A 22,519-nucleotide genomic window follows, 5' to 3' on the forward strand; every position below is an offset into this window, starting at 1 on the left:
ATCCGATCAAAGTCGCTCAACTCTAGCTGGCGGAAGGCATCATCACACTCGGGGGTCCAGGTTACCTGGCGGGGGACGTTCTTACGGGTCAGATCAGTGAGGGGCTTGGCTATGCTGCTGTAATTGGGGACAAATTTCCTATAATACCTTGCTGTCCCTAGAAACACCATGACCTGGGTTTTAGTGCGTGGGGTGGGCCATTTGGCTATGGCCTCAATCTTGGCTGGTTCTGGTCGCTGTTTCCCACTTCCCACCCAATGTCTTAAATACTGAACCTCTGCTTTGCCCACATGACACTTGTTGGGGTTCAAGGTGGTTACGGCCTTGTGGATCCTGTCCAATACTGTCTCTAGGTGATTTAGATGCTCATCCCATATCGCGCTGTAGATGGCGATGTCATCCAGGTAGGCACAAGAATAGTCCTGGAGACCATCCAGAAGCTGGTCAGCCAGCCTCAGGAAGGTCGCAGGGGCATTCTTCATCCCGAATGGCATAACTCGAAACCGAAATAAGCCGAACGGGTTAACAAATGCAGACTTGGCAATAGCGTCAGGACTTAAGGGGATCTGCCAATAGCCTTTGCATAGATCGATGGTGGTCAAATACTTTGCCCCCACCAGTCGGTCTAACAACTCATCCACACGCGGCATGGCATACGCATCCGTCACCGTTTTCTCATTTAGCTTGCGATAGTCTGCACAAAACCGGGTAGTCCCATCCTTCTTGGGTACTAACACTACGGGGGATGCCCAGGGACTATCTGACTCTTCAATGACCCCTAAACGCAACATCTCTTGCATCTCCTGTCGCATCCCTTCTCGTACAGACTCTGGGACACGGAAGGGGGGTTGTCTCAGGGGGGTCCGATCCTGGGTCTCAACCTTGTGTTGTGCCAGGCGGGTGTACCCCGGTATCTCTGAAAACATCCTCTGTCGCTGCCTCAACAATGCTTCCGCCTGCTGTCTCTCCCGGGGCCCTAGGTTTTCTCCCAAGTGTACCTGGTCCCATGTTTTAGACTGAGTCCTCTCCCCTAAGACATCAGGCAAGGGGAGTCCTGCTAAATCCTCTGCTTCAGGTGCACAGATGGCCACTACCTCTTCAGGGCGCTCCCGGTAGGGCTTCAGCATATTCACGTGGAACACGCAGATAACACTGGGGTCGTCACAATAGGCGACATTGTAGGTTATGTCAGCTATTTTCCCCAATACCTGGCAGGGCCCGTGCCATGCAGCTTTGAACTTGTTCTGCCTAGTTGGTTCTAACACCAGGACCTTCTGTCCTACCTCATAGGTGTGTTCTCTGGCCCTCCGATCGTACCACACGCGCTGGCACCGTTGAGCCGCCTGCATGTTCCCATGTACAGCCTGAGTCAGCTCCTGTAGGCAGTCCCGGAATTCCAGCACATAGGGCACAATTGGTATCCCTTCTATGGTTCCCTCCCCTTCCCAGTGTTCTCGCACTAAGTCTAGGGGTCCCCTTACCCGCCTTCCGTATAACAGTTCGAACGGGGAGAACCCCGTGGATTCTTGGGGCACCTCCCGATAGGCAAAAAGGAGGTGTAGCAAGAATTTCTCCCAGTCCCTGTAGGTCCTGGTAAAAGTCCCAATGAGTTGTTTTAATGTTCCGTTAAAACGTTCACACAACCCATTGGTTTGCAGGTGGGACGGGGCGCTTCTAATGGACTTTACACCGCATAGCTTCCACAGTTGGTTGGTCACTTCTGCTGTAAACTGGGTACCCTGGTCCGAGATAACCTCCCGGGCAAATCCAATCCGTGAGAAAACCTGGAGCAGGGCAGCCGCCACGGTCTCTGCAAGTATGTTAGGTAATGCAACTGCCTCTGGATACCGTGTGGCATAATCTACCACTGTCAATATATACTTTTTCCCTGATGGACTGGGTTTGGCTAACGGCCCTATCAGATCGACTGCTACTCGGCTAAATGGCTCCTCCACAATGGGGAGGGGGTGTAATTTGGCCTTGCAGCGTTCTCCCCTCTTGCCAATGCGCTGGCAACTGTCACAGGTCTGGTAGTACTGACGAACATCATAGGTTAACCCCGGCCAAAAGAAGTTTTGTGTCAGACGATGCCTGGTGCGACTGACTCCGAGGTGCCCGGCCAAGGGTATGTCATGAGAGATTCGCAGTAGCTCTTGCCTATACTTCTTGGGCACTACCAGCTGTCGTTTTATAGTGAGACTCGTCCCTGTGTGGCGCTGCTCTGTAACCCGGTAGAGGAGACCCTGATGCCATACAAACTGTTCCCCTTCCAGTACTCCTCTCCCCTCCTGTGCCTTCCCACGATACCCCTGTAATGAGGGATCCTCAAGTACCTCCATTTTAAACTCAGCTGGGGTGGCCCAAGAAATGTGTCTGGCTATGGGAATACATGTAGGGCTGGGGTGTCTTACCTGGGCCTCCTCTGAGTGTGATTTCGCCTCCGCAGCTCGAGCTTGTCTCCGGGTGGTCACAGGATAGGTCTCAGCCAGAGGGGCGACCGAGAATGCAGACAACATGGGCTCCAAGTCATTTCCCAGCAAGAAGTCCGCAGGCAAATCCTCCATCAGGCCAACCTCAACAAGGCCATCCCTGATTCCCCAGTTCAGGTAAATCCTGGCAGTGGGCAGTCGATGTATGGCTCCCCCAGCTACACGGACGGACACTGTCCGGTCCATCTTCTCTTGGTCCCGGACGAGATGAGGCTTCACAAGGGTCAAAGTTGCTCCAGAATCTCTTAGTCCCTGCATATGTTTCCCATTAACCCACACCGCCTGTCGATGCTGTGGTCGATTATCTGCCCGGGCTGTCTGCACGGGGTTTACTTCATGCAGCACTTCCTCCATCTCTTGCATCCCCGGATTAGTCCTAGCCCCCAATGCCGGATCAGCTTTGCCTTGGTAGTAGTATACAGCGGCCCGGTTGATGGTAGCCGTTCCCGCCTTTGGCCACTGGGTACGCTGAGTCCGGTTAGGACATTGTCTTTGCAGGTGCCCCAGCTGATGGGAGGTGTAGCATCGCACCCCAGGGGGACTATGGTAGGCCGGGGTTTTAGCTGGTCCCCCCACAATCTTCTGTGGTTTAGGGGCCTCCAGACCCATGGGAGGGCCCCTAGTGACAGTCTTTGATCCTGGCAACTGCGGCCTCCTGGCATCATGATGTTCATCGGCCAGATGAGCGGCCTCCTCAAGAGTCATTGGTCGTCTGTCCCGAAGCCATTCTTGTGTCTCGGGGTTTAGTCGCTCTAACAAGAAGAGCTGGAGGATGTCCTCCTTAGTGGTTGCTTGGCTCCCTTGTACCCACTGTAGCAGTGACCGCTGTAGTTTACAGGCCCATTCACCGTGGGTATCTGTTACCTGTTTTATAAGTCCACGGATTTAAAAAAAAAGTGTCAGAATTTTTTTTAATATATTTTTTCCTCTTTTTTTTTCTGGGGCTGTAGGAGGATATTTTTTGTCTAAATGGAGACTAAGCAATTGTCTGATCGTGTTGAGCAGCTCGCTGCTGAAGTGCGGGGAATTTCTGCCTATCTCGCTCAATCATCTGCTGTTGAACCAAAAATCCCTACTCCTGATGTGTTTTCTGGGGATCGGTCTAAATTTTTGAGTTATAAGAATAATTGTAAACTATTTTTTGCTTTGAAACCTAAGGGTATGTGCACACGCTGCGGATTCTGCTGCGGATCCGCAGCGGTTTTGGCTCTGCGGGTCCGCAGAAGAATGTTGTACTGTACCTTTATTTCCTATGGAAAAAAAAACGCTGTGCACATGCTGCTGATTTTTCCGCGTGGATTTGCTGCGGGTTACAATCCGCAGCATGTCAATTCTTTGTGCGGTTTCCGCTGCGGTTTCACACCTTATCATTATGAGGTGTGAAACCGCAGGGCAAAACCGCAGGCTAATCGGCAGATAAACCGCAGTACTTTTGTCCTGCGGATTTACCTGCTGATTTTTCAACAAAATCCGCAAGACCGAAAAACTATGTGTGCACTTACCCTAACTCATCGGAGAGCTCTGTGCAGCAGGTTAAAATTGTCATCTCCCTGCTGCGTGGTGATCCCCAGGATTTGGCCTTTTCTTTGACACCCGGAGATCCTATTCTGGCTAATGTATACGCGTTTTTTCAAGCCTTGGGGTTGTTGTATGATGAACCTAAAGCTATTGATCAAGCTGAGAAAACCTTATTGGCATTGAATCAGGGTCAGGATTCTGCAGTTATATTGTCAAAAATTCTGAAAGTGGGCGGTCCTTACTAAATGGAATGACGATGCTCTAACAGCTATCTTTCGGAAGGGTTTGGCAGAAACTGTAAAAGATACTATGGTGGGATTTCCTGTTCCCTCTGGTCTTGACGATTCTATGTCATTGGCCATTCAAATTGATCGGCGTTTATGTGAACGTAAAACTACACGAGAGGCGTTGCCGCCTTTCGAACGAACTTCTGAACCCATGCAATGCGATAGGGTTTTGTCTAGGGCGCAACGTCAGGAGTTTAGAAGTCGTAATAAGTTGTGCTTTTTCTGTGGGGGCGCCTCTCATACTATTGCTGTCTGCCCAAAACGAGAAAAGCATTTTGCTCACACATTTGCGATGGGCAGTGTACAGCCTAAGTTCCTTTTCCTGATCTGCTCGTCTACATTTTCTGCTAAGGCCTCTTTCACACATCAGGTTTTCGCCGTCAGGCGCGATCCGGCACTTTTGACAAAAAACGGATCCGGCGAAATGCAATGCCGGTTCCGGTTTCCCCCCCATTGACTTGCATTAGCGCCGGATCGTGCCGGATGGCCATGCGTTTCATCCGGTTTTCGCCGGATCCGGCAATGTGTCGCAATCCGGCGTCTGGAAAAAACGGCTACTGTAACGTTTTTTGTCTCCGGCGAAAAAGCCGGACACGCCGGATCCGGCGTGTCCGGCTTTTTCACACAATGAAAGCCTATGAGCGCCGCAATGCGCCGGATCCGGCGACATCCGTTTTTTTTGGTCTGAGCATGCTCAGTAGCTCTGCCCACAAGACACATATATAAAAGCATGACAGTGGGACCCTCAGCCACACCCAACATGCCACCCAAGACAGCAACCAGGCGCAGGAGAAGGCAGGAGACCACTGCAGCAGCACCATCAGCACCACCACCACCCCAAATGGAGCAGCATGCTGAACAATGGGAGGGGAGTCCAGCAGCAGATGAGAGACGGTAATTATCAAATCCCCCATTCCTCCAAACTAGGGCCATGGAATATCAAGATATTCATTGGCCCTTTGTTTCTCTTTATTCAACAGCCGCCCAAGAGATGCAGCAGCAGCAACAGTGGCAGCACTGACAGCACTGGCAGCAGCAGTAGCACCACTCACAGGCATGGAGTCTGGCCAGCAGGAAGACAGAACATCTTCTTCTGGGAGCCCTCCCTCGCATCATCAGCGTTTGACGGTAAATTTTTATTTCCAAAATCCATCATCTCTGTAATATATGTCTATTCATTGCCTTTTATTTCAAAACAGGAATCACAAGCTGAAGAGGAGCTCCCAGAAGAAGAAGGAAAGGGTGGACAGACACCTGGAGTGGGCTCACAATTGGTAAGTTTTTTGCATCAAACGCAGAAACACAACATCACACTACACACAACACATAGAAAACAATGTTCTGCAGACCACACACAGCAAACAAATGCCTACATCCAAACACATAAATTTTTTTCTTTTCTTCTCTAGTCTTCCCAATCTGGTGCTCGGCCAAGAGGTCCTCGCAGTGCCTCCCATGGTCGCCGGCGACAGCAACACGGCGGTCACCAGCGTGTAAGTATAATATTTAAGTGAAATTTTGGTACACTTTTTATTTCATGTCTTAAGTGTGGTGACTAATTTTGCTATTTTTCTTTTAATTTAACAGCCATCACAGCGTGCTCCCGACTCAGACGGTGAGGATGGAGGAATTGATGTGGACCACACCTTTTTCAGGTCTGTTGTGGAGCGCATGGAAACGCTCTCTCCTACCCAGCAGATGCATGTAATGCATTCATGCCGCGGTGCTCTCCAGCACGTTACCTCCCAACCTCCTCCTCCCACCCCAGTAGTTCCTCCACCTGCACCCCCTCCAGCCACTTTCCATCCTCCCCCTCCTATTACATACCAGCCACCTCCCCAGCACCAGCAACCTCCCCAGTGCCAGCAACCTCCCCAGTACCAGACAACTCCCCACTTCCAGCAACCTGCCCCGTACCAAACTCCTTCCCCGTACCAAACTCCTTCCCCATACAACTTTCCATCAAGATCATCTGCTCCTACAGTCCCTGCCCAAACCTCCACTCCACCGCCCACCACCTCTTCTGCCTCCCACATGTCCACCCATTCTGTAGCTTTTTCCACACCTTCACCTCTAACTGTTCCTTCCCCACCACGATCCCAGTCCTCTCTCCACACTCCCAGTGTCGAAGTGTCCCGCAGCCCCTCCAGCAGTATTTCCACCCCACACTACACAGATTTGTAATGTGTTTTTTAATAAAAATGCCCATTGGGTTTAAAACCTTTATTAAAAAAGTTTTTTGCACAGTAAAAACATTTTACAAAAAAAAAATATTTTAAATAAAAGTTAAATTATCGTTTCACAATGGTTGTCTGTCATTTCTTTCTGCGGCGAACTATGTTTAAAAAAAAGGTTAAATACAGGGTATTTCAAAGGTAAAAAGGTATTCAAAACCAGGTATATAACTGTGGGTAAATTTTAGCTTTTTGCCACAGTTGTGTTCCTGGTTGTGTTTGAAGCAAAGTATTTCACCTAAAAAGTTGTGTTTATTGTTGGTGATTTCCTAACAATGTACACAACTTTTGTTACAAGGTGAAATACTTTGCATAAAACACAACCAGGTACTGTCACGGGGGCTTAGTTCAACTAAGGCTGAAAGACCCGGGGCCCCTGTGGTGTCCCTTTACTAGGGGAAACCCTGTCTGACCCTCAACCCAGGGTTTTTGCTGAAGGTGCAAATGCCTGAGCCTCCGACCTTTCCTTATCTCCTGCTCAGCCCTGCACTTAACCCTCCACCCTCCACCCAGTGAGAAGTCACCACCAAAGCTCCCACACAAATAATGACAGACAGGGAGAACTTAAACTGCACTGCGCCGCACACACACAGGAATAAACAGTAATGTGAACAGGGCACAACTAAACACAAATATGGGAAGGAGAAAGGATAACGACGGATCATACGACACCAGATATGAATCTCTCTCTCTTGAACACCTCCACTCCAGACCGGAACCACTTGGTATGAAACACAAGCTATAATCGGCGACGCCCATAGGCCAGCATGACTATTTAAAGACCGTGGGCGTGACTAACCATCCAACCTGGTCTCCAGCAGGATTAACCCCCGAGAGCCTGAAGATCAGGCCGGCGCCACTGAGGCTATAGTGGCTGGAGGTGGAACTACCTCTGCCTGCCGGATGCTGTGGTGTGAACAGCGTCCGACATGACAGGTACACACCTGTGGCCTAAAGGTAAAAATAGTAAGACCATGACAAGATAGCCAACTTTGGTTGGCAAAGGTATATACTGTTGGTACAGAAGGTACACAAGTCTGGTTAAGGGCACAAATCTTTCACACTCTGTCATCCTGCCAGTGTACTCTGCCTTGAGGTGACATAAAGTATAGTGCAAAATTGTCCCTCATTACTGAAACCGTCACAGAACTTCTAGTGGTAATGTCATGGTAATCTTGCAAGGTGGTTTCTTCAGAGGTGTCCTCAATGGAAATGGGTTCCTTGCAGATAACAAAATTGTGGAGTACCACGCAAGCTTTGATCACCTCGTCCACAGTTTCTGACTTGAGGTTGATCGCAGTCAATAGGACCCGCCATTTGGCTGTCAGAATACCAAAGGAGCATTCCACCATTCTTCTTGCTCTTGTGAGGCGGTAATTAAAAATGCGTTTTGTTCTTGTCAATCCTCTGCTACCGTACGGTTTCAAAAGGTGTTCTAACAGCTGGAAGGCTTCATCCCCTACACAGACAAATGGCATAGGTGGACCAGATGTTTGCGGCAGCAGTCTAGGTGGTGGGAACTGGAAGGTGTTTCCATACAGTTTACGCCCCATGGCAGACAGTTTGAAAACTTGAGAGTCATTGGAGCGGCCATAGGCCCCAATATCAACAGCAATAAATTTGTATTCCGCGTCAGCGATGGCCATGAGGACAATTGAAAAATATTTCTTGTAATTGAAATATTCCGATCCCGATCCGGCTGGCTTTACAATGCGGATATGTTTCCCGTCCACAGCGCCCAAGCAGTTCGGAAACTGACATATCTGTTGAAACTTTTCTGAAATTTCAATCCACCTCTCTGTTATGGGCTCTGGTAAAAACTCTTCAGCTAAGGAGTCCCACAGTGCACGGCATGTGTACTTCACTATTCCAGATATGGTGGAAATCCCGAGTCTGTACTGGAAATGCAGTGACGAAAGGGATTCTCCAGTTGCAAGAAATCTGTGGGGAATTAAAAAACAATCAATTAGTTTTAAATCACAGCATTACATACCAAAACTCAGCTATAACACTTGGAGATACAAACTACCACCAACAAGATTGCAGTGAAAGTGTGCTCTGATGCGAGCATATCCAATAAATGTGGCTTACCTTAAAGTCACCATCAGACACTCTGCGGGTGAAACAGAGAAGCGGCAATAGGTGTCCGCTTTTCTTATGAGGTGTGCAATGCGCTCCACCAAGTAATCAAAATTCTCCATTTTCATCCGAACATATCCAAAAAATTTATCTGGGTTTCGTCTAAGGTCCATGCAGAGTGTAGAATAGACCCCACGCGTCATTCTCTTGGCTGTGATGGGATGGATCCACAAACGTCGTCTACGATGCCTGATGCGCTGCTGTCTCGCTCTCTTCTTCTCCAGAACAATCACCCTCAAACGATTCGCCTCTGCTGTAAAATCCGCCAAATTCTTCAAAATATTTCCAATCACAACATCCATCTTCGCCAGTAACTTGCTCTTCTCTCCAACCTGCTCTTTCTCCTCTACAACCTGTCAAAGAAGGGCTGTAGGAACACGTTATATATAGTTTTCCAGTAGCCAATCCCGTTCGGAAGGCCACAAGGGGCGATTTTAAAAACCGGATCCGGCGTAATCCGTCGAAAAACGGAACAAAAACCGGATGAACCGGATGAGACGGATCCGATTTTGTCTGTCAAGAACAAGACGGATCCGGCAGAAAAACGGATCCGTCACATCCGCTTTTATGAAATATTTGCCGGATCCAGCGCTCGGCCACGACGCCGGATCGCGCCTGACGCAGAAAACCTGATGTGTGAAAGTAGCCTTAGGGTACCGTTACACATAACGATGTCCCAGCGAGCCCACCAACGATCCGACGTGGATGGGATCGCTGGGACATTGTTAGCTGATCGCTGGTGACCTGTCACATAGACAGCCCCTCCAGCAAACAGGACCAACGAGCACGCTGGTTACCAACGTTAACATCGGGTTTCTAAGGGCCGCGGAGCCCTTAGAAACCCGATGTTTACCCTAGATACCAGCGTGCACTGCATGCAGGGCAGGAGGTGGAGGCAGAGCGGCGCAGACAGACCGGCGTAGCTCTGCTATCTGCTACTCTGGTCTGACAGACTGGAGTAGCAGATAGCACAGCTACTCCGGTCTGTGCGCCGCTCTGCCTCCACCTCCCGCCCTGCCTGCAGTGCACGCTGGTATCTAGGGTAAACATCGGGTTTCTAAGGGCCCCGCGGCCCTTAAAAACCCGATGTTTACGTTGGTAACCAGCATGCAGCGTCGCTCATCGCTGGCTCCCGCTGCCACATGCAGCGATGCGCGCTCGCCAGCGGGACACCAGCGATGAAAAAACGGGCCAGGACGATCCAGCACGATCAGCGATACCCCACGGGGGGGCCGATCGCTGCTGGATGTCACACACAGCGATCTCGCTGGAGAGATCGCTGATGTGTCACAAAAAACGGGCCCTTAAGGCTTTTGTTGATTCAGGAGCAGCTTTGAATCTGATGGATTTGGACTTTGCTAAGCGTTGTGGTTTTCCCATGATACCCCTGCGGACTTCTATGCCTTTGAGGGGTATTGATGCTACTCCTTTGGCAGAGAATAAACCCCAGTTTTGGACCCAGTTGATAATGCGGGTTGCCCAGGACCACCAAGAAAATTGTAAAGTTTTGGTGTTGCACAATTTGCATGATACTATTGTTCTGGGGTTCCCCTGGTTGCAAACTCATAACCCTGTTTTGGATTGGAAATCTGGGTCTGTGGTGAGTTGGGGTTGTCAATGTGTTCTTAGTGACGCTCCTGTTTTCTCCACCTCTCCCCAGTCGCATGATGTTCCTGACTATTTGGCTGATTTTTCTGATGTATTTAGTGAGAGTAAGTCTGCGTCTTTGCCTCCTCATAGGAGTTATGACTGTGCAATTGAGTTAATGCCCGGGTGTAAATTTCCCAAGGGTCGGCTTTTCAACTTATCGGTACCCGAACATGATGCTATGCGATCTTATATCAAGGAGTCGTTGGAGAAGGGTCATATTAGACCATCCTCTTCACCTTTAGGTGCTGGGTTTTTTTGTGGCCAAGAAAGATGGTTCATCAAGGCCATGTATTGACTATCGTTCCCTTAACAAAATCACTGTTAAATATCAGTACCCGTTACCCCTGATTTCTGATTTATTTTCCAGAGTTAAAAGTGCCTGTTGTTTTACCAAGCTTGACCTCAAGGGGGCGTTTAATCTTATTCGCATCAAGCATGGGGATGAATGGAAGACGGCGTTTAATACTCCGGAGGGACATTTTGAGTACCTGGTGATGCCTTTTGGGCTCACTAATACCCCTTCTGTCTTCCAATCCTTTATGAATGATATTTTCCGGGACTTTGTGGATAAGTTTTTGATCATTTATTTGGATGATATTTTGATCTTTTCCAGTGATTGGGATTCTCATGTGGAACATGTCCGGACTGTGTTCCGGATTTTGAGGGAAAATTCTCTGTATGTTAAGGGATCGAAGTGCCTCTTTGGTGTACAGAGGATTTCATTTTTGGGATTCATTTTGTCCCCGTCTGCTATTGAAATGGACCCGGCCAATATACAGGCCATTTATGATTGGGTTCAGCCCACTTCTTTGAAGGCTCTCCAGAAGTTTTTTGGTTTTGCTAATTTCTACCACAAATTTATAAGTAATTTTTCTTGTATTGTTGAATCACTGACTGATTTGACCAAAAAGGGTGCTGATGTGGTGAATTGGTCTCCAGAGGCAGTTTTGGCATTTCAGGAGCTTAAGCGGAGATTCACTTCTGCTCCAGTTCTACGGCAACCTGATGCCTCACTCCCATTTCAGCTGGAGGTAGATGTGGGTCTCCCTCCCAGGGGTGTGGGGTACTCGGTACCGGGCCGGTGTCAGCGGGATGTGTCACAGCGGCGGTAACCCGGTCCGTGGCCCTGGGCGCCCAAGTAATGGGGGAATGTAATTGTTTGAAATGTAGTTAATTGAATGAATGGTTCGTGACGCCACCTGTGGTGTTCGGCAAGTGAGATGTTAAGCCAATGCTGCATGCAGATCCTCTGGGACTGGTGGTGTGTTGCAGCCAAGATGGTGAAGCTCCCCACAGGTGGAGCTGTAGTCCCAGGGCAGTGTAGATGTAGGGGTAGAGGAGAGGCACAGGCGGTGTAGAAGCTGGTACCCAGATGTAGCGGTACTGAGTGTGTTAGCGCAGGAATGAATGGAGGACACCAGGGCTTGTAGTTCCAAAGCTTTACTCACAGTTTATAGTACACACAGGTGCCTGCCTCCGTGCTGTGTCCTCCGGGTCAGGGACTCAGTCAGCCTCCAGGTCAGATGGAATGCTCCCATCCAACACTCCGCCAACATGTGCCTTTCTGAACATCTCCTCTATAACGCCTTTGAGTGAAGTACTCCCAGTACTGAGTTACACTGGAGTTCCTCCTAACAGATGTTCCCAAGAACTATACTTGTACGGCAGACAGCTGTAGCCTGCTTCAGGGACTCCTTGCTCCTAAGTCCCAGTTCACTATCCAAGTTGCTGTAGTGCCCCAAGTCTGAGATGGCAGTAGTGCATTTACAGCCCACTACTCCACCAGTGTCTGCTGCAGAACCATTAGTGTCCATACAACCTCGGGGACCGGGCCCCGGCCTTGCGCTTAGAACTTCTAGGCAGGGTTCTTCCTCTGTTCCCTTTTACTCCTACGTTCCGTACTAGTCTTTCCTTCTTATGGAAGATCAGGTTTCTGTTCAATGTCTTTCTCCTTCTTTCCTTTCCCGTGCCAGCAGACCCAGGTCACTGAGATCTGCTGCAGCACCTCCTTCCTCCATCCCTCTCCCAGGGATCTTCTCTCCTCACTCCTCTCTGACTGACTCCGAACTGAACTGCAATTCTAAACCTTCCCACTCTTTTATGTATTCTAACTCCACCCGCCTCTCAGCACGTTTAGTGTTCCAAGCAGGGAGCCACCAAAGGTGCTCTGCTACACTACAAGCAGGGAGCCGCAATGTGGCTTTTCTGAACTACTGTCTTGTGTGGGATGCTAGTGTTGGAGCGTGGTTAGGAGCCTCCAACCTACCTGGATGGTGGGGTACCACACCTCACGAGGACGTGCAGTACCTCTGTGGCAACTGAATCCTCAGGGGCGCCACAGATGCTTCTGAGATTGGTGCAGGAGCCGTTGTCCCAAAGAGATCCGGTGACTTTTAATATGAATCCCTGTGCCTTCTTTTCTCGAAAATTCTCCCCATCTGAACGTAACTATGACGTGGGGAATCGGGAATTGTTGGCCATGAAATGGGCATTTGAAGAGTGGAGACATTCGTTGGAGGGAGCTAGACATCAAGTTGTGGTCCTCACCGACCACATTAATTTGATTTATCTTGAATCAGCCAAACGCTTGAATCCTATACAGGCTAGGTTGGCCTTGTTTTTCACGCGTTTTAATTTTGTGGTCTCTTTACTTCCGGGCACTAAGAATGTTAAGGCGGACGCCTTTTCTAGGAGTTTCTTTGCGGATTCTCTTGATGTGACAGAGCCTACTACCTGTCACGCTCGCGCCTTGGCTGAATGGCGCGAGCCGGGGGGTTGTGGCCCCACTGTGCCACAAACCAGACTACCCTGGAAGGGGCGTGACTACGACAGCTACCTCGGTCTTCACTGGAGCCTCTGATGGTGAGGTCAGGCTTATGCGGCAGATAGCTGTCGGGTGCCACTCCAGGGTGGTGTCTGGCTGTGGCTGCTGGTCCCACTCGGGGACAAGTCACTTTGACAGAGGCTATAGACAGGCAGGTAGACACGACAGGCACGGCTGAGATACAGGGCAGGCAGGCACGGCTTGGAGAAGGAACAGGTAGGGACCTGTTCACACAGCAGGTGCAGGTATTGATGCAGGCAGGCAGGCAGGAGTGGAATATGGAGGAACGGGTTTGGACCTGTTCACACAGGAGGTGCAGGTATGGATGCAGGCTGGCGCGGAATATGAAGGAACAGGTCTGGACCTGTTCACACAGGAGGTGCAGGTATGGATGCAGGCAGGAGTGGAATATGAAGGAACAGGTTTGGACCTGTTCACACAGGAGGTGCAGGTATGGATGCAGGCAGGAAGGTGTGGTATATGAGAGAACAGGTTTGGACCTGTTCACACAGGAGATGCAGGTATGGATATAGGCAGGAAGGAGTGGTATATGAGAGAACAGGTTTGGACCTGTTCACACAGGAGATGCAGGTAGGCAGAGCCGCAGGAGTGCGGAGCAGGCAGAGCCGCAGGAATGCGGAGCAGGCAGAGCCGCAGGAGTGCGGAGCAGGCAGAGCCGCAGGAGTGCGGAACAGGCAGAGCCGCAGGAGTGCGGAACAGGCAGAGCCGCAGGAGTGCGGAGCAGGCAGAGCCGCAGGAGTGCGGAGCAGGCAGAGCCGCAGGAGTGCGGAACAGGCAGAGCCGCAGGAGTGCGGAACACAGATAAAGCTGCGAGGGTGCAGATGCACACACAGGGAGGACACAAGGAAAGACACGGCAGAGAAGGAACCACAAACAAGGAGACTGACAGACAGAGGTAAGACTGAGTTCAGACAGAGACACAGGGACAAAGACACAAGGACCAGGATATTCTGCCTCCTGGCAGGCAGACAGAGTACGGACAAGGTACAGGGAACAAGACTCAAGGGCCAGGATATTCTGCCTCCTGGCAGGCGGACAAGGTACAAAGCGAGACAGAGTATTCCTACAGAGAAGGAGATACACAGAACAGGGCCTGGCTAGTTCAGCAGCAAGGAGCTAACTGAGTTTAGACATTGCACAGGCAATGTTTCAGTGGGAGTGGTGAAACTAAATAGTCAAGGGCTCCAGGTGATTGGTCAGGGACAGATTACCCAGGTGCACCCTGACTGCATAAGAACCAGAGAGTTCAGGCGCCGCCCCCCTATACACACAGTCTGGAAAAATGGAGAGCAGAGGCACAGAGCTGGCAACAGACAGAATTCACAGCATGGCTTGAAGCAGAAAGTAAGTTGGTGTGTGGGGGATGGGAGGCCATGCAGTGATGCCAGCAGGGTTGTTACACTACCATTCTAAATGAGGGTGTAGTTCTTTCCGCCATCTCACCCGATTTGAGACATGCCCTGGAGGAATTTCAGGAGGACAAACCTGAACGTTGCCCTATGGGAAAATTGTATGTCCCTGACCAGTGGAGGAAAAGAGTAATGACTGAAATTCATTGCTCTGCGTTGGCTGGTGATGCAGGTATTTTTGGTACCGGAGATTTGGTGAGTCGGTCTTTTTGGTGGCCTGCCACATCTCGTGATGTCAGGAATTTTATGCAGTCCTGTGGGACTTGTTCTCGGTCCAAGCCCTGTTCTCGTTCTAGTGGGTTGTTGATGCCACTGCCGGTGCCCAGGAGGCCATGGACTCATATCTCAATGGATTTTATTTCTGATCTTCCTGTCTCTCAGAGAATGACTGTTATCTGGGTGATCTGTGATAGATTCTCTAAGATGGTCCATCTTGTACCACTCCCAAAGTTGCCATCTTCTTCTGAGTTGGTGCCCTTGTTTTTACAACAGGTGGTTTGGTTGCACGGGATTCCTGAGAACATTGTGTCGGACAGAGGAGTCCAGTTTGTTTCCAGATTTTGGAGAGCTTTTTGTTCCAAACTGGGAATTCAGTTATCTTTCTCTTCTGTATTTCATCCTCAGACCAATGGGCAGACTGAGAGAACAAACCAGACTTTGGAATCCTATTTGAGATGTTTCATATCTGCTGATCAGGATGACTGGGTCTCATTCTTGCACTTGGCCAAAAATGCGCTAAATAATAGGGCTAGTTCTGCCACTTTGATGTCGATCTTTTTCTGTAACTTTGGGCTTTGTCCTCGATTTTCTTCAGGGCAGGAGGAATCTTTGGCCTGCCCAAGTGTGGATGTGTGATAGAGAGAATGCAGCAGATTTGGGACCAAGTGGTGGATAAGTTGTCCCACTCTCAGGAAAAAGCCCAACGGTTTTCCAACCGGCATAGGACCATTGGTCCCCGGTTTAAAGTGGGTGATATGGTTTGGTTGTCTTCAAAGAATATTCCTATGAAGGTTGCGTCTCCAAAATTCAAGCCAAGATTCATTGGACCGGATAAGATTTTGGAAATCCTTAATCCCGTTTCTTTCCATTTGGCTCTTCCAGTTACGTTTAAGATTCATAACGTGTTCCATAAATCCTTGTTGAAGAGGTTTGTAGAGCCAGTAGTTCCCATGGCGGCGCCTCCTGACCCTGTTTTGGTTAAAGGTAATTTGGAGTATGAGGTAGAGAAAATATTGGATTCTCGTTTGGCTAGACGGAGACTCCAGTACTTGGTCAAATGGAAGGGTTATGGCCAGGAGGATAATTCTTGGGTCTCTGCTTCTGACATTCATGCCGAAAGATTGGTTCGTGCTTTTCACCGGGCCCATCCTGACTGGCCTGGTAGCGTGGATGAGGGTTCGGTGACCCCTCCTCCCGGGGGGGGTACTGTTGTGAATTCTCTCTCTGGCTTCCCTCTGGTGATTACTGAAGGTAGTGGAGCTGGTCAGATTGACAGAGGTGTTGTGAGTTTTCTTCCTGGGCTCCCTCTGGTGGTTACTGGAGGTAGTGGAGCTGATCTGCCAGGAAGAACTGATATCGGCAAAGGACCATTGGAGATCCAGCAGGCATCGCTGGAGGAGGTGAGTATGATGGGGGATGAACGAGGGGGAGGGCCGACCCCCGGACTTAAAAAAAAAAAAAAACTTGCTCAGGTGCCACCCTCCCGCAGAGTCCCGCCCTAGGCACGTGCCCATGAGTGCCTAATGGCAAATACGGCCCTGAGTATAGTAGATGTCATCTGCAGTCCTATGTAACACCACAGGTAACACAGTGATAACTCTCTAAGCACAGATAATGTAGTAGTTGTCACCTGCAGTATTTTTAACCCTTTAATACCATTGGATTAATAATGGACAGGTGTCTTATTGACACCTCTCCATTATTAACCCGGCTTAATGTCACCTTTCAATTGCAAGGTGACATTAACCCCTTATTAACCCACATGTCACCACTAAAGGCAGTGGGAATAGAGAGGCTAGGTGCCAGAATTGGCGCCTCTTACAGATGCACCTTTTCTGGGGTGGCTGGGGGCATATGTCTGTAGCCGGGGGGGGGGTAAAACCATGGTCCCTTCGTAGGCTATTAATATCTGCCCTTGTGAAGGGTTAATACTAAAATCAGAGCTTAAGTTTCACTTCTCCATTTCTCTGTAAGGTTTCGTTTCTTAATTTTTGTTGTTGTAAGATAAATTTTTGTAATTGGCATGGGCTGTCATGAAACCAGACTGTTCCCATCTGTATAAGATAAGGGAGGCGGGGGTGTACAACTCTGAAGAATATGCCATTATACTACTTTCTACGCTATTTAGGTACGGACATATATGTAGTTTCCGGTTTTCTTGCAATATTATTGGCTTATAAAGTGAAATGATTTTATTGGTACTTGAGAACCTTGCATAATTAAGCCGTGAAGGGTTAATTTAGCCCTCCCAAAATAGCTTCCTCGACAATGGCGCCCAACGTGGGGCCCCCGAACAGGGACGCCTCTGCCCCCGGAGGACAACAAGACAAAGGACCCTCGGAGCGGACACAGGTGCTGGAAAATTGGGACTGATCACCCCCCACGACCACGGTAAGTTGGCAGTTATACTGTTCAGACTGACTGTTGGTGTGGTTTTCCTGTACTTGTTGCTGCAAAGAGGATCTGAGGTTTATCCCCGTGGTGGGGTGATTCATGGGTGGAATCATATAGAGGTGTAGTCCCATTGGGGGCCCAGTGCTCAAACCGTACCTCATAAGGGACGGACACCCCGGATTGACCAGTGATTGTGACTCTCTTTATAGTCAAAATATCCTGAATTCCTGGTCATTGTTAGTTATCAGGCGTGGTGATGTGATCGAAGATGGGTAGGATACGTAACTCAGGTATATATAGATAGATATATATAACCAGAGGTGTCCGGAGGGATAGTCTGAGGCGCCCTCCTCCTTTCACTGAGTACCGCGAATTTTGGGCTTCCCAGAGGGGGTTGACCCTGTGGAACAAACGGAGACGGCTGCTCCAGTATTGTGCACAATTTGTCAGGATATTTAGCTCTAAAGGAGAGAATTATGTTTCTGTGGAAGAAAAAGAAAAGTTTGGAATTGTGTGAAGGATCAGATACTGTTAGTCTTATGATTCAAAGACGAGGAAAGAAATTTGTCAAGAATGCAGGAAAAATATTTTCGATTCTGGGATTTCCTAAGGGCGGGAGGTTGTAGCCTACGCTATGGGATGAAGGAGTTAAAAAAAATAAATAAATAAATAAAAAATAAATAAAGAGAGATTGACTGATGATGGATTACTTAAAGGCGCTGAGGAATTCCATGGCTTGGCACATGAATTGTATAATGAAGGTTATGTGGAAATTGAACAGCAAGTGAATTCTGTTACTGCTATGTTGTAGAAGGAAAAATTGTCTATTATGACAGGGACTGGATGTATTGTGGTTCAAGCAAGTGACTGTGGTATGAGAATGTGATTGATTAAAGAAGGATCTAAGATCCAGACAATGTGTCAGGCAGTCGAATAGTTAAAAGTGATGATTTGAAACAAGAAGTTTCCCTGCTAGATGATAAGGTCCCTCCCCAGGAAATCAAGCCTCCTCCCGACTGTAAGCTCTGTGCCCCTTAACCCTAAGGCACCGATGTATCCTGGACTACCAAAACTCAGTATGCCCCCACCCTATGATCCTGCCGGGTGGATCTGTGCTGTATGTGTAGTTACTGATCCTTAGTGGAGAGAGGTCTGTTATAATTGTGGCACAAGAAGACCGAGAGTTGCAGCCCCCACCTCTGCTAACGGCACCTATTATCCGCAGCCAGCCTCAATCCCCGTTCACCCGATCCAGAGGAAAAAAAAAGTTTTCAGAAGACTTTAACCTGCTCTGTTCAGGAGAGAGAGAGAGAAAAAAGCAAGCTAGCAGCTGCAGCTGCTTCAGTACCCCCTCCCATCTTAGCCCACACCATATCCCCCTTCGCCCCCACCGCAGCTGCGAGCACACAGCCAGTCTCTTATCAGTATCATTGAGTATCATTGGAGCACACAGCAAACTCTCGCCCCCCCCTCAGACTTCAGCTAGTGGGAATCCTGCTCCTCAGCCCCTCCCTGCTAATGCTGGCGCTGCAGACGATTTGGTCACTTTCAGAGAGACTGTCACACTCCCGCTGATAGATGCTACCCCCAAGTTCCCTCTTCCAATCGTAATCTAAATACTGGGAACCCCAGAGGATACCCCGGTTACGGACAGCCCCAAAATCCTGATAATTGTCCATACTGAAGGGGTGGCCAACCAGCGTCTGCCATCACAATGTCCTCCACCAAACCTGGGGCATGCTCATCCATCACGCTCCCTGTAGGGGACACCCTTGTTAAGTTCATGGTAGACACTGGGGCCACCAATTCTATAATCAAGTCATCAGATGTACCTATGAATATCTCTATTCAATTCTCAGATCAAGAGCTTGTTTTAATTGGAGTAGATGGCAGACCCAATAAACATACTCTGACAAAACCCATCCCTGTAGGACCTTTCCCCGAGGTTACTGCTCAGTTTGTAATCTCTCCCACATGTCCAGCAAATTTACTAGGGGCAGATTCATTATCACAGTTCCGCTCCAGAATACAATTCCAAGATGATGGTCAGATGGTTTTTTTCGTTATAGAATCCCTATGTAGATGAAGACAGTGAGGAAATCTGTATTTTGCATGCCCTTCTTACGGTTATGATGGACCTGATAGGCCCAGATCCACCCCCAATATTGCCTGAGGATCAACGACTCACCCCATACCTCTCAGAGATACCATCTAAACTCTGGTCAAAAGGGCCAAATGATATAGGGAGAATGCCTGTAGAACCAGTAAAAGTGTTTCTCAAACCTGGTGCCTAATCCTCATACTCTTTTGTCCCAAATACCCCAGGATGCTGCTTGGTTTACAGTTATTGATCTTACCAATGCCTTCTTTAGCATTCCGTTACACCCAGACTGCCAGTTTCTATTTGCATTCACTTATCAGGAACGATAGTTAACATGGACAGTTATGTCACAAGGGGCCCAAAACAGTCCCAACCAGTTTTCAAAAAAAAATATGAGCAGGTGTCTTTTGCCATTGTTGCCACTGTTAGCCTCCTTAAAGCATCTGGCAGCACTGAATTGTCGGGTTTCAGCCTCGAGACTTCAGTTCTGCCTTGGTCAAGTGATATTCTTGGGTCACTGTCTCCTTCAGGGTGCCAGACACCTCGCAGAAGAAAGAAAAATAGCTGTCAGCTCCCTTCCTTTCCCAAAAGATGAAACTAGATGAAACTGAACTCCACCGTTTTCTTGGACTGTGCACTTATTTTTGTCAGTGGATACCGGATACATCCCGCATAATGCAACCCCTTTACAATGCCTTGAAAGACGGTATAATGAACTATAAGGAAAGATGGCAGTGATGAAGATTACCTCCAACATGATTGTTCCCAACTTCTGACTGAAGAAACAGCTACTCCACCAAATGTCAGTGAGAATCCACTCCCAAATCCTGATCTGGTGTTATACACGGATGGTTCAAGATATGCTGATGAGTTTGGTAGATTCACACGGGATATGCTGTTACCACAGAGGACACTGTAGAGCACGCAGCTGCGCTCCCACCTTCACAGTCAGCACAAGAAGCAGAACTCCAGGCTCTGTCTACTGCATGTACTTTGGCCAAGAACAGAAGGGCTAATATATACATGAACTCACGGTATGCATTTGGTATTGCTCACGATTTGGGGGTTCTATGGGCCAATCGAGGGTTTATTACTACTGCCGCAACCCCAGTGAAAAATGCTGAAGCTGTTAAAACCCTCATGGACTCAATCAAATTACCTACTCAGGTGGCTATTATCAAAGTTGAGGCGCACGGTCCTAGGACCAGTCCACAGACTGTTGGCAACATATTTGTGGATATGCAAGCAAAAGCCGCCGATCTCTTACCCGTTAAACCAACCATACCAACTATGGTGACCACACGCTCTCAGCGTAAACAGTTACAAGAAGCATTGACCCTACAAGAACCTGAGGATCTACAACAGACTGAAGTTTTCTGTCGGACCCCGCGAGACCGCTTAATGATGATGCAGAGAATGTCTCCAAAGGAAGAGGTGAAGCAATGGAAGACTGATGGGGCACGAATGGATAATGGTCTCTGGAAAAAGGACCGACTTGTGTGTCTCCCTAAGCGGATGTACCTTGCTATTGCCATATGGGCACATGGGCCTACACATCGAGGAAAGAATCAGGCCCTCGCACTGGTGCAAAAATTCTACTGGGCCCTGGTTCTCCAGTTGGCTGGAAGCATTCCCTGTTACCAACATGACTGCAAAGACCCCAGCGAAGAAACTGGTGATGGAAGTTATATGCAGATATGGGGTTCTAGAAGCTGCTGAAAGTGATCAAGGTCCGGCCTTTTCTTCTCAAGTGTACTAAGAAGTTCTGACAATGCTTGGATCCACTGTAGCCCTCCATACTCCGTACCACCGACAATCCAGTGGTGAAGTTGAGAGGCTGAACGGCACACTGAGGGACAATTGACCAAAATGATGCAGGAGACTACGGCTCCATGGCCAGAGCTCCTACCCATTGTACTATACCATATTCGTACTACCCCTATTGCAAAGCATGGCCTGTCCCCATATGAGATATTGTTTGGTACTAGGCCCCCAGTTGCAAATTTCCAGCCTCAGCAGTTATCAGAAGAAACTGACCGTGCTGTTCAATGTGTTATTCAGCTTAGTAAAAATCTTGCTAACACCTATGTTCTAGCTTTCTTTTCTTTTCCAGATTCAGCAGAAACCGACACCTGTCATAACCTGAAGCCTGGTGATTTGGTAGTCGTGAAGAGGCATGTCAGGAAGCACGGACTAGAACCCTTGTATGACGGTCCCTATCAAGTTCTCCTCATCACCCAACAAGCCAATAGCAAATGAAGGGGACATAATGTTTTGGTTTTTCGCATTTTTCATATTATTATTGGTAGAAGTTAAAAGCTAAAGTTAGAAGATATTCAAAGACTCAGAGATCAATATGATAAAGACAGTGATTGTAATAGGGACAGTTGGTGGTCAGACACCTTCTCCTTTCTCAATCCAGCCAATTGGTTTAAGGGAATTGGAGGCTGGATAGCTGGGATCTTACAAAGCTTGTTACACATTGCTGCCTGTATCCTTGTTGTATATGTGATACTAAAACTTGTTCTTTGGTGTATTTCTGTATGTATTAGTAAATCCTGCACTAAGACAGTTAATGATGATACCAAAGGTGTCGTTGCCCCTGCTCTTCTCTGCACCGATCTCAAAAGGCTACTTGATGAAGATGTTGAAGCCAAGCACATGTCTACCTACAAAAGATCCCCACCACCGTCATCAAAAATTGTTATTCGTGAATTGCAGTATACAGGGGGGGACGGGTGCGCCGCGACAGCCATGACTGGTAACACGGCATCAGTCATGTGAAGACCAGTACCCCTCAAGCTGTTAGCTTGAATAGCACCTCTGATGCTGCATATGTGTTAAAATTTTTTATCTAGGGGTGAATGTGAAGGGTTAATACTAAAATCAGAGCTTAAGTTTCACTTCTCCATTTCTCTGTAAGGTTTCGTTTCTTAATTTTTGTTGTTGTAAGATAAATTTTTGTAATTGGCATGGGCTGTCATGAAACCAGACTGTTCCCATCTGTATAAGGGAGGCGGGGGTGTAAAACTCTGAAGAATATGCCATTGTACTACTTTCTACGCTATTTAGGTACAGACATATATGTAGTTTCCGGTTTTCTTGCAATATTATTGGCTTATAAAGTGAAATGATTTTATTGGTACTTGAGAACCTTGCATAATTAAGCAAAAGATTATAAAAAATGTGACTAAAATAAAGGAGCTTAGTGATCTGCCTCGATCCTCCCGTACA

At 48.4% G+C, this 22,519-nt stretch overlaps 2 long non-coding RNA genes across 2 annotated transcripts in view; both read left to right on the top strand.

Annotated features, from left to right (window-relative positions):
* Positions 1 to 22,502, top strand: part of LOC141082884 (uncharacterized) — a 64,697-nt gene extending 42,195 nt beyond the window's left edge. Inside the window, exon 3 of the long non-coding RNA XR_012230602.1 lies at positions 21,399 to 22,502. This is a non-coding gene — a long non-coding RNA (uncharacterized lncRNA). The remainder of the gene's footprint in view (positions 1 to 21,398) is intronic.
* On the top strand, positions 922 to 6,599 carry LOC141082876 (uncharacterized). Its single transcript, XR_012230599.1, has 2 exons — positions 922 to 5,787; positions 5,882 to 6,599. It is a non-coding gene; the product is annotated as an uncharacterized lncRNA (long non-coding RNA).
* Positions 22,503 to 22,519: the final 17 nt, after the last annotated feature.

This window comes from Dendrobates tinctorius, unplaced genomic scaffold (assembly GCF_039654945.1).
Source record: "Dendrobates tinctorius isolate UK_male_01 unplaced genomic scaffold, ASM3965494v1 ptg000019l, whole genome shotgun sequence".
Lineage (NCBI taxonomy): Eukaryota > Metazoa > Chordata > Amphibia > Anura > Dendrobatidae > Dendrobates > Dendrobates tinctorius.